This window comes from Miniopterus schreibersii (genome assembly GCF_964146895.1).
Source record: "Miniopterus schreibersii genome assembly, chromosome: X".
NCBI lineage: Eukaryota > Metazoa > Chordata > Mammalia > Chiroptera > Miniopteridae > Miniopterus > Miniopterus schreibersii.
This window is the reverse complement of record NC_138104.1, coordinates 80,595,072-80,607,822: the sequence shown is the minus strand read 5'-3', so window position 1 is coordinate 80,607,822 and position 12,751 is coordinate 80,595,072. Positions and strand designations below refer to the sequence as shown.

The window sequence follows — 12,751 nt, the reverse complement described above, 5'->3', positions numbered from 1 at the left end:
AATTCGAGAAATAAAAATGGAATCGATTGGGTATTTCTCTTAGCATGCAGCAAATCTTTTCATATATTTAAGATCCATCTGCATTTATTTAGTGTGTGTGTGAACGATACCTGCTAATATCCTTGTCTTTTTTTCTACTGGGTTCTTGGTCTTTCTCTCTCTTTTACAAATGCAGAAGGATGATGGTAAGCTACAAGCTGTTTAGCACATATTTATTTAGCAGACAAAGGAACAGAGCCTAGACTTTGCAAGCAGTCGTCTTCTTTATATCCTCAGTTATAGAGCTTCTTTCCAGCTTGTCTTTGGATGGTTCTCCAGGTTGGCTGTTATCTAATTTACTTGTCATTTTGATGTGGTCATGGGAGGAGGTGAGCACAGCATTTACCCACTCGGCTATCTTGACCCAGACTTTCCTACCTTAATGACTTTGTTTGTCTTATTTATTTTATCTGGAACCCCACCTTCCTTCTTGCTGCCTCCTGAAACACCATTCATTCTTTACAGCCCAGGTCAAACCCACATTGCCCAGAGGGCCGTGCCTGACCATACCAACACCCACTCATCAACTCCTCTTGACTCTTTTCTTGTGCTATTGTATGATTTATGATTGTTGGTTCCTCTTGGCTCCTCAGTTGAGATGTTGAGCTTTTTTATGACAGAGATCTAAAGAAAAAGATTCAAGTATAAGACTGAGAGTGTCATATGCACAAAACTAGTAAGTGCCAACTGATAAAATGGTGCCTTGAACTTTGTCTCCACATTTCTTATGTTCCTTACAAATACAAGACACCATCTACCCGAAACAGCCTTGTCTGTTTAACTTCCACTTATTTTTAGAATTAGTAAATGATATTAGAGCATGTTAATGAGTAATCTCTCATGTAATCACTTTTTTTTTTTTTTTTGGTTAGTTTGTTTCTCTTTGGCATGGTTTAATTAGTAAAATTTGCCTCCAAATCTACAGATCTACATTTTTTTCATTGGTTTGAAATTAAGGTAAGATTTTATCAGAGAACATGTGTTCATTTTTTTAAAAGAGTCAAGTGGAACTGAAAGGTTCATAATGAATCAGGCCAATCACACTGCCTCACCTTCCCTACCCTCTTCACTTCTCTTCCAACACAAATATTTTCGGTCCTTTTTTCTCTTTCTCCTGATACATAGCTCCATATTTCTAATTAATACAATTAAATCATCTTGTTTTATTTTCTAAGTTTAAACATTATCTGTGATTTCCTGCCATGCTGATGAAGACTGGGCCTTTTACATACCCTCATCCCATTTTTCTCTCCTTCTACTCCTCCGACAGGACTGTTTTTTCTGCCACTGACAGAAGACTCGACTTGAAATGGCTTAAGCAATAATGGAGTTTGTCATCTCATATAAAAAGAAGTCCAGAGCTAGGGAATTCCAAGGTTGGTTGAGTCAGCAATAAAATAGTATCAGCAAAGATTCAAGGGCTGCAACAGCTGCAAGGATCACAGCACAACAATTGAATTGAAGAGAGAATGTCCTGCCTTCCTATCCTTTTCTTAAAAGTAAGAACCGTCTTAAAAACTTCACAACAGATTATTCTCAGGTCTCATTGTCCAGTATTGTATCACCTGTTTATTTGTAAACCAGTCACCATCAAAGGGAATAAATGACCATGATTGACTAATCAGAATTCTCCCTCTCAGGGACAGAGTCCCAACATTTCCTGAAATAGATAAAACTGACCTGTACTTACATTAAATTGGAGTTCCATTAACAAGGAAAGAGGAGAGATGGCTATTGAGAAGGCAGCACATAATGTCTGTTACACTTTCATTTTTCCTGGAGTTTATAATTGTGTTGATTTTTTTTATTCACCTATTTTATATCTATATTTAAATATGTTTTTATTGATTTTAGAGAGAGAGGAAGGGAGAGGAAGAGAGAGAAATGTCAATGATGAGAGTCACTGATTGGCTGCCTCCTACACAACCCCTACTGGGAATCGATCCCGAAATCCGGGGAATGTGCCCTGACCAGGAATCAGTGGAGATCTCCTGGATCCTAGGTCAATGCTCAACCGCTGAGCCACATCAGCCGGACATATTCACCTATTTTTTTAGTCCATGAATATTTATTGAAGCTGTACGAAATTTGAGAAACTATTCTAGGTTTTGGGTATTCCTCTTGAACAAGAAAAACTTAGTCTTTGGCTTTATGGGCTTTACAACAAGATTATACAGGTTGGGAACATTGATTGGTTGGTAATTCCCTAAACTGTCACTAGCAATCGTCTCCTACAATTTTCAAGTGGGTCTACCTGTACTTATTGGAAGAACTCAGCTTGCTCAACAATTATTGATTCTTCTTTAACATTTCAAACATTTCTAGGCCCGTCTCTGAGTAATCAGTTTGAATTCTTAGGAGAAGTTTTACAGTTTCAATGGTTAATTACTTTTCGGATCTCTCAAACTGGATAACCAACAAAACAAACTCACATTCCCAGAAGTGAAAAGACAAAATACTCTTGTTTTTTTCAGATGAACACCTTTAGGTACATTCCACCATTCCTGATTTGAAGAGAATGTTTCTTTTCACTACTGTTCTAATTGGGAAATAATAGAAGGATGAGTACACTATGGTATAGAAAGATTCCATACTTTTTTTCAGATTATTCCATTTAAGGTTCTTTCCCATCCCCCCTACTGGAATTAGAATAATCAGTAGATGCTGTCAAGAGCTAAAAAATTTCAGAAGTGTTTTTTTTCCTGTTGTTCTAAACTGTGCTACAACTTCTAAGTTTTGCTTCTCCAGAGTCATTATTTATATGAGGTGGGGCAAAAGTAAGTTTACAGTTGTGAGTATGAGAAACACAGAGTTTATTCTTATATTATTATTTATTAATTATTGTATTATTTTCCATATGAACAACTGGTAAACCTACTTTTGTCCAACCCTGTATTTTGAGTAAACATGTCAGCAGTGTTAGCTGCATGCCCTTTAGGGCTCATAACAATAAAAATAGTTATTTAATCAGTCAGTGAACTCCCACAGTAGAACGTTCAGTTCAAGAGCTTTCACATTGACTATAGTGTTTTCATAAAACATTTTAGTAATGATAGAAACAACTTTTCATGTTTGAATTTAGATAAGAGATAAAGTTTCATCCAATACCATTGGTAAATTCTTACAAGGCTTTGGAACAAAACTTTCTTACAACTGTTCTACTTTTTCTTTGTGCTGATGAAATATGTAGGTTTTAACAATGTGAAAATTCATGTTTAGTACAACCTGAAATCATGGCTGTTATGAGGTGATCCATTCTGTCCAAAAGAGAACTGTTTGTCTGACTATAAAATTATTCTTCATTTTAATAGAATAACTTCATGAACATTTTCTTCACAGACACAATAGAAGCTGCAGAACTGGTGGTTCTTCATTCGTGCTCGTGAAGTCAGCCTTCCCACCCTGAAAGGCATTTATGCCACTTTTCCACTGAGTAAAAATGGTTACAAGGTCAACTTTGTAAGACTACGTGTTCTTCTCATGCCTTTTGTACTCATGTTGACACTGAAAGTTAAAATTGCGTTTAAATGTTTCCTCAAACTCTTCAAACAGTCTGGAACTGTTGACAGAGTTAACCCAACTGATTCAGGCACACCCCACCGTGGGCGCCCAGACCTTCTGCTGGTCAGGAGTTGCTCAGTGTTTCCCAGCCTCCCACTGGACTTTGCCCCTCTGCACTCCAGCTCTTGATGCTGGATTTTCTCTCTCAGATCCCTTTGGGATCCTCAAAAGATCTCAGCTACCTCAGGCCTGGCACTCACCATGCTTGGCCTTGCCCCCAGCTCTGTCTGCTCCATTTGTGCCTTGCAGGTGTCCTGCCCTGGCCTGGCTCCAGGATGGGACCCCCAGCACTGGACTGCCTGGGTAACTTTTCTCCAAGGCAGAGACATGCCTCATGTGATAGGAACAGGGGTGAAGTGGCTGTCGGGCCCCAAGGCCTGCCTTCGGGAGTGTGTACCATCAAGTGCCCTTGATGAAGACAGGCTTGGACATCCACTCCTGACCACTGAGCATCGTACAGAGCCATCTGTTGGACTTCCTGATGGACCCGGAGAATCCCAGTGTCAGTGTGACCTGACACACCTCTCTACCTGCACCTGACAGACCTCTGTCTGCCCTGTTTATCAAAGAGCCTTCCCACCTCTGCAGGCCACCCCCCACGAGATTTCCATCCGAGGCTGCAGTTTTGCATAATGACAGCCTTCACTGAGTGCTTTCTGTGTGCCAAGGCACTACACTAAGTGTGTCACACAGGTTATCTCCTTAAGCCTAGTTACAACTCTGAGAGACGGGTACTGTGTTCCGCCTATTTCACAGATGAGGCAACTGAAGCTTCCTGAGTTTTGGTCACAGGGCAAAAGTCACCACCGCTTTCCAATTCATGCCTGACAGCCAGATCGAATGGCCCGTGGCCCCACACTCATCATCCAGGTAACAGGTAGCCCGTAAATTTGCCTCCCTCTATGGAGAACATACCATTTCTCGGTCACCCTAATGTGCCGCACCCTAATGTCAATTGCCTGTTAATATCTAGCAATATTTCTTCTTGTCCAAATAGGACTCAGGCCCTGTCAGATTTAAGGGAGGCCAATAGGATACCCTACAATATGAGGAAAGAGGAATATATGGCATGGGCCATATATGGCATGGGCTCCAAGGGCTTCCTGTTGAAAAGGTGAAGTCCACTTTCTCGGCCCATGCAAGCTCACACGCTTCCTCAGCCTCCTGCAATTCCAGTTTGTGACCTTTGTCCAGGCACCCAACAGCATCTTCTAACACTCCCTGGCTTGTTTGGCTCATCAAGAGCCTGCCCTATTCCTTCCTGTATTAGTTTCCTATCGCTGCTGTAACAAATTATCACAAACTTAGTGACTTAAAACAACACTATCATCTTACAGTTTGGAAGGTTAGAGGTCTAGACATCAAGGTGTTGGCTGCATTCTTTCAGGAGTCTCTAGGGTAGAACCATTTCCTAGCCTTTTCCAGCTACAGGCTGCTGCATTCTTTGGCTCATGGTGACTCCTTCCATCTCTCTCTCTCTCTCTCTCTCTCTCTCTCTCCCTCCCTCACTCCCTGACCTCTGCTTCCACCACATCACCTTATCTGACTCTCACCCTCCTGGCTTCCTCTTAGAAGGACTCTCGTAATCACATTGGGCCCAGATAATCCAAGCTGACTTCCCCATTGTGAGATCCTTAACCTGATCACATCTGCAGAGTCTCTTTTACCACATAAGATGACATATTCACAGGTTCTGGGGATTAACATACCTCCAAACACAAAGGCCCTACCACTAGCGATGGGAAGCAGGAGAATGTGAGGAAGAGGTACTGGGTTGTGGCAGTGACCCTGGTAGCCCTAGTTAGGATGTACTGTGGGAATAGGAGGTGGACCAGAGGAAACCTGCCTTCCTTCTCAGGAAAAGGAAAAGGTCTTTCTCCAGACAGATTTGGAGCAGCCCTGATTCTGCCTTTCTCTGCCTAGCTGCCCAGGTGGGAAAGGACACAGGGATGAGGGCTGCCCTTAAATCAGGTCATCTTATTGGCCCCCACCAAGAATGGATGGCCAGCAAAGAAAGCCATCACTTCCACACGCATGCCCACTCCTGTCCTGTTCATCTCCTGGCCCCTGTTTTTGCCTCTGTTTCCCTCTCTGCTTCTAACCTGGAGACTTGCCTGCTGACCTTATTGTCCCATCCTTGGCTCCAATGGTTGTTGAAGCAGGCCCCCCCTGCAGCTCTTCCTACTTCAATAGAAATCTGTGTACCATCTTTGAGCTCCTGGATGTCAACCACTGTACCCCAAGGAGGTGGATATTGCTCAGGGAAAAGGGTCTAGAAATATTCGTCACCGTTCTTTTATGTTCCTCAGCCTCTTGCTCCAGGCCTTCTGACCAGAACATGCTGCACACAAAGTTTTCCCTGAACAGAATATGGCTCACCATGAACTCAACTTTATGAATAATGGGGAAGTGGTGTTTGGGGCTTTTTTCAGCCCTAAGATCTTAAAAATGCTTAATGTTTTAGCTCATTTAGATATAATTATTCAGGATCTCAGAATTTAAGGAAAAATGCTGATTTGTAATGACAAGCAAATAGACTGTTTAAAATCACAGCTGCCCCAGAATAGCCGGAACATATGATCGACATCTGGAAAGCATCTGCATGAATGATGTGGCCACAACAGATACCAGAGAATTGAAGGTTTCTGGGTCCTAAGAACACCAAAACAAAGTCCTTGTAATTATATGGCAAGTTGATATTTCAGAGGAGATGAAAAAAACGCCCTTTTTACTGTAAAATAAAACACAGACACGGCAAAACAAACGCATGACTTAATGAATTATTCTGAGCCGAAGATCCTGGTAACCGCCACCCAGGTCAAGAAGTAGAGTTTTGCCAGGTACCCTAGAAACCCCTTCATGTTTCCCATCCAAATCACAGCTCCTTCCCTCCCCCAGAAGTAACCAGTATCCAAACTGTTATGCTAATCTCAAAAACAAAACAAAAAATAGTTTTGTCATCCAATTGTGCATCCCTACATACTATAGTTTAGCTTGCCCCTTGAAAGTTTTTATTTAAATGTTTTCTAAATCACTTTTAACCTATTTCCCCCCTTCTATCCTTTTCTTTTCCTTACAATTTATCTGTTGAAGGGCCTAAGCCATTTTGGCCTGTAGGGTTTCCCATAGTCTGGATGGTGCCCATTTATACTCATGGCGCTGTTCACCGTGTTCCTCTGTCCTCCATCAGAGGAGATTTGGGTTGTGAAAAGGAGGAATGGTGAATGTGACTACCTCTCTAGCTCATCCATGGTCTTTTCCCAGAAATCCTGTGAAAGGGGCTGGTGCATATGGACCTCTCCATGGCTGTGGTTGCTCCCAATTCCTCAGCCTGATCAATGGGACCCAGCAAGCCCAGCTTCCCTCATGGAGCTCCCTCCCAGTGCTCCCCACCCCATCCCAGGGCCAGGGGACCTCGAGCACAGCCACTGTCTCCTGGCTTCATTCCCAGCTCTGTCTGGCTTTAGTGAGGTGGTGGGGGAAGCAGCCAGCCTGTCTCCACAAAAAAATGCTGTAAAGCCTGCCTGGAATGGGGCCTGTCTTCCCGCAAAACAACATTGCAGCAGGTTAGGTGATCTCTGCCTGCTGGTAATGCCCCTAGCAAGTTCCTTAAAAAAAAAAACACGAGCCTGTGTCCCGTGAAGCACAGGTGATTGCCTAAAAGCATTCTTTGTCGAAGCCTCTTATTGCCCTGTCCCGGGTGGGCCTGCAACATGGGCTGGGCTGCCCCAGGTGACAAAGGAGGCTGCTAACCTTGTGCCACATACCACGAGAGCATGCAGAATCCACATAGCACATATTCCATGCCTACCTCCATCTGGAGACCTGTGGTCAGTACCAGCTGTAACCCTGAGCCCCGAGCTATGCCCTTGTAGAGAAAGCCACTCGCATGACTAACACTATTCAGGCCCCAGGGAAATAACTTCTGCCCAGTGCTCACCCTGCCTTCTGAAAACCAAAGGCAACTATTTATGGCTGCCATGAAGGCTTGTGGGCTGTGCCTCCTCTGATCTTGGAGATGGCCCCTGCTTCCAAGGGCAGGGAGGATTTGAGCCGCAGAGGGTTTAGCGAGAGAAGAGACAAATGAACTTGTCAAACCCTTTCCTTCCAGATATCAGGAATGTAAGACAATGACACAGACCCAAGTATCATTTCCATATTTCTTCTCTGTGTTTCAAATTGTGGTTCCAGAGGTACCATATGGTGGCTAAGGAACACAATGAGACGGTCAACAATTCCTATTACTCTTAAATCTATAGGTATGTATAATATCTACACACACACACACACACACACTAACACTCATACAGGAAACAGGATATTGGTTCCTACAATGGAACCTGGATGGACACTGACCACTAATAATGCAAAAAGTTATATATTTATTTAAAACATTTAACAAGATTTAATTAAAATTTCAAATTAATAAAATCTCAGCATGATTTCAATCACATGGACTTTAAATTCGGATGTATACATTTTAAATAGTTGCACGCACTATGGGACTGCGGGGGGTGGGCCAGACCTTGTCTTTAGGCTCCAAGCTGTAAGGCAGCTCAGAGCAACGTCTCAACAAGTCTTTGCTATAATTGCAAGCTGCTTTCTTTAAAGCTCAAAGCCTGAGCCATTCTCTTTGAGAAGGCCATTGTTTCCTCCTTATTTCTTTTTTGCCTCTATTTTGATTTCAGTTCTGAATACAGATTCCTTGATTAATTACAATCTTAAAACCTTCAATTGTTTGTGGTAGCCTGGAGTAGTAAGACATGAGGATCTCTTCTCTTTGTACTTTTCAGTTGCTCCCAAATTCTCTACTTTTCTAAATTTTCAAATTTTACTAATTACTCTTATAATCTGAAAAAATAAATAAAGGAAAAACCCAACAAACTTCTGTTGTCGAGCAGGATACAACTCTTTTTGATCAGGAATCTGATTCATGTAAAGCCCAATAAATTTTAAGAGAATTGATTCAGCCACTCCGTGACTATTGACTGTGTACTACATGCCGGGCACCATTCTGGGGGCTGGGGATACAGTAGCAAAGTTTTCACTTTTTGAAACGAAACTCACAGAGAACTGCAGGATGAAGCCAAGGGGATGATGGTTGGGAATGGAGAGAGGCAGAAAGAGGAGGTAGACAACTCTGAATTGATTTGGAATTCCTTTATTTGGTCTTACACCTAAGTCTCTCTACCTGTGAAATGATTTCAATATTCTTGTACACAAGTTTATGCAACAAACCCTCTTTTAAATGGATAATTAGTAATTATTACAATTAAATGGAGTCATTTAAAAAAATAAGGTTTTTTATTGATTTCAGAGAGGGGAAGGGAGAGGGAGAGAGAGATAGAAACATCAATGATGAAAGAATCATGGACCAGCTGCCTCCTGCACATCCCCTACTGGGGATCAAGCCTCCAACCTGGGCATGTGTCCTGACTGGGAATCGAACCGTAATCTTCTGGATCCTATGTTGATTGTCAACCACTGAGCCATGCTGGCAGGGAGAAATAGAGTCATTTTTTGAGATGGGTTTTTGTGACATACAGATACTTATGTTTAAAGATATATTTTTAAAAGCCTCAGTGAGCATGATTAATAATTGCAATCAGACTTATTTATGGAGTCACAGGGTAGAAGACCAGCAGCCACCTCCCTAGGTGAGAAGCCCTCTGCAGATTTTGCAATGGTCAGCGATTGCAGCTTATTGCTCAAAGGAATAGCAGAGAAGGTTCTCTAATCCCCTCAGTGGGGGTGGGGTGAGGGTGTTATGGGGCACACCCTGATAAAGCCGGAACTTGCCAACTGCTGAAAGGGGCAGGCAGGGTGGAGACACTCAACTAACTAGAAGAACAAAGTTCAGTCCAGGCCTCATGCCCCTTCCTGGTCAGCTGCCAAACCCCTAGCCTAGGTGTTCAGAACTTGAATATTTTGTAAATTTGCCCCACATTGAAGAGAGAAGGTCACTTGTGTTGGAAGGTGGATAATGTCCCCCAGTCAAGCTGAGGTTAGAACCATAGCAGCCTTTGTTGCATAAACTTGTGTACAAGAATATTGAAATCATTTCATAGATAGCGAGGCTTATGTGTAAGACCAAATAAATGAATCCCAAATGAATTCAGAGTTAAGTCTACCTCCTGTTTCTACCCCTCCCCATTCCTCACCACCATCCACTTAGCTTCATCCTACAGTTCTCTGTGGGTTTTGCAGGAGAGAACCTTAAATGGGATGTAGCTCCTTGCTACCTACCAGCAGGTTTTGGGTAGGGTGTGGTCAAACCAGCACAACTATTTTCCTGGTTGACATTTAACTTTAGCTCTGATGGGAATTCCTACAGAAGCACTCCTGTCTCCTCATGTTTGTAGAACTGGAGGAAAGCTTGTCACACTTACCCTTGCCAAAATTCTGGATGATTACTCGCTGCTTGAATTGGTTTGGATCTGATCAGGTTCTTACGGCTAGTATCATTCTTAGCTATGGGCAAGAAAGGCCCCTGTCCTGCGACCCACATTTCAGAGAGCCCCACAGGTCACAAAACACATTCATTAACACAAGGGCACCTCTTGGCTGAGGACCAGCGAGTCAGCATTGGCACGGGCTGGTTTTGACCTTGAGCATCCACTCCCATGCTGACGGGATGTTTAGACATCCTGTGTCCTTCAAACAAAAGGTAACCATGGCCACATGCTGTGGAGATTTGTGGGTTGTGCTACTGAAGACACCAGAGGTGAAGAGCATTTGGGAGTGTGAGGAGGAGGGTTTGAGGGACTGCAATGCTCGGGAAGAGAAAAGACATCCTCAAATTCAGCCAGGCCTTTCTCTCAGAACACACAAATACAAGCAGCTTCCTCAGTGGTTTTGAGTGTCCATTTTCTTGATCCTCTTAGAATCCAGTTCATGGTTCTGAAGGTACTCATGAATTAAAGTGATTTTTCCACAACACGGCAGGGGAGGAACATCAGAAAATATGGAACAGTATTTGAAAACATAAACAATAGTTTACAACATATAACAATATTAAAAACAATTTCCATTACTCTTAATTTGGCATATCTATCTAGGTCTTGACCAAATATGTGAAATGTGACACCAGTTTTTTAATGTTCTTCTACTGTTACAAGATATCTAATAAGAACGAATTAGGTTTTCAAAAACTTTAATTTAAAATGCCTTTATTTAAATAATTTAGGTAAAAATCGGATATCTGTTGATTATTTTTACCATTTAATTTAAACTGTTTTGACTGTGATAAAATACACATAATACAAAATTTACCGTCTTAACTATTTTTAACTGTACAGTGCAGTGGCATTAAGTACACTCACACTTGTGCAATCATCACCACCATCCATCTCCAGAACTTTTTCCATGTTTCCCAACTGAAACTCTGTCCCCATCACACACTAACTCCCCATCCCCCCTGCCCCAGCCCTTGGTGACTACTATCATTTAATTTCAATATACAATTTTGAATATTTTAGAAGAAAACTATTTTTGAAACATATGAAGATGTTCAAATATTCTCATTTTTATCACTTATTTCAATTAAAAAATTTGATGTAAATATATTAAAAATGTGTACAGTTTTAACGCAGTTACATCTTGTGAGATAATAGAAAATAGATATATTGGTCTCTGTCCCCAGTTCCTGGCACAGAGCTCCCCAAACCCTTGTAATTTCCTAAGTGATAAGAGCACTCGGAACATCTTTTGTTCCAATATTTGTCCTAGACAGTTTTGGGTGACCAGGTTTAGCAAATAAAAATACAAAAGCCAAGCTAAATTTGAATTTCAAATAAACAATGAATAATTTTCGGGGGTTGAGCTTGTTCCATGAAATACTTGAAATATACTAAGAAAACTATGTGGTGTTGGTCTGAAATTTAAATTTACTGGGCAGCCATCCTCTACTTTATCTGGCAACCCTATCTGAATTCCTCAAATGTAAGGAGACTTCCCCACAACCACTTTGATCTGCTCCAAATTTTTACTGTAATGCAACTTTGTGTAACCTGCGAGGTGTTTTTGTTTTTTAAATCCTTTCTTATTGTGAAGTAAAAAAAACAGAGAAGTGCCTAAAATTTACACTTGTGACTTAAGAAATGTTTATAAAGCGAACACCCATGTCAACAGCACCCAGATCAAGAACTAGGACATTGGCTCCACCCTTGAAGTTTCCAGGTGTCTCTCCCAATCATAGTCCTTGTTTGTCCTCAACAAATAATCCCTCAAAAAAAGGGGAGGGGATAATCCCTCTCCTGATTTTTGTAGTAATCATTTCCTTGCTTTTCCTTATATTCTGACCACTCGTGTGCATTTTAAAACAATATGGTTTAACTTTGCTTATGTTTGAACTTTAGAAAAATCAATTATACTGTATGCATTGGGGGCAGGGACTAAACACATTGTGGCATTTGGCTCTAGTTTGTTCACTCTTACTGCTCTATAGTATTGTATGGTACAGATACCACATCATTTATTTAATCTTTTTGCTGTTAATGGGCAGTTGAGGTTTTTCCAGTTTGGAGCACTTACATACTTGTTAAAGTTTAAGCCAGAAAGTGGTGTCATTTCTCTGTACATGTGAGAATATATAGTGCCACTCCCTCTTGCTTCTTTAACTTAAATTTAGGTCTCAGAGGCTTTTAGTTTGTGGATTTCTGAAGTTCCCATGCCTAGGAAAAAAGGAATAAAAAGTAGCTACCCTCTGTTTTCTTGATCTTTTTATCTTGACTGTTTTGTGGTTGTTCTATCAGCTCAACTTGGTCCACCGATAATTATGGGACCTGTGTGCAGGAAACAAGACTTAAAAAGGAGGCAGAAACAGCTCCTGCTGACCCAGATCAATTTTTTCCAAGTGAAATATCTGTAATTAGGCCAGGCATGGTATTTTCCTAGAGAAAAAAATGAAGTGAATTTAAGAAAAGAGTTTTAAAGCCTAACATGCAAGATAATGTGAGTTCGTTTCAATATTTATCTACCCATTTTCTGTAAGAAACAATTTTTTATTAACACCAGCCTGTCCTTTGAAGGAGCTGCTCCAACCTCCCCCCTGCCCCCCCCCCAAACTACATTGTGATGTAAAAAAATATTTTTGTTGGGAAAACAAGTTCCCAAACCCAGAATCCACAAAGCAAAAAATGGGTAGTTCAAT

General features: G+C 41.5%; 1 long non-coding RNA gene across 1 annotated transcript; it reads right to left on the bottom strand.

Moving 5' to 3' along the window:
- Positions 1 to 237: 237 nt before the first annotated feature.
- On the bottom strand, positions 238 to 10,042 carry LOC308551243. The gene is made up of 3 exons (XR_013997999.1): positions 9,990 to 10,042; positions 1,272 to 1,469; positions 238 to 663 (listed from the first exon to the last, which is right to left on the bottom strand). It is a non-coding gene; the product is annotated as an uncharacterized lncRNA (long non-coding RNA).
- Between the last annotated feature and the right edge of the window lie 2,709 nt (positions 10,043 to 12,751).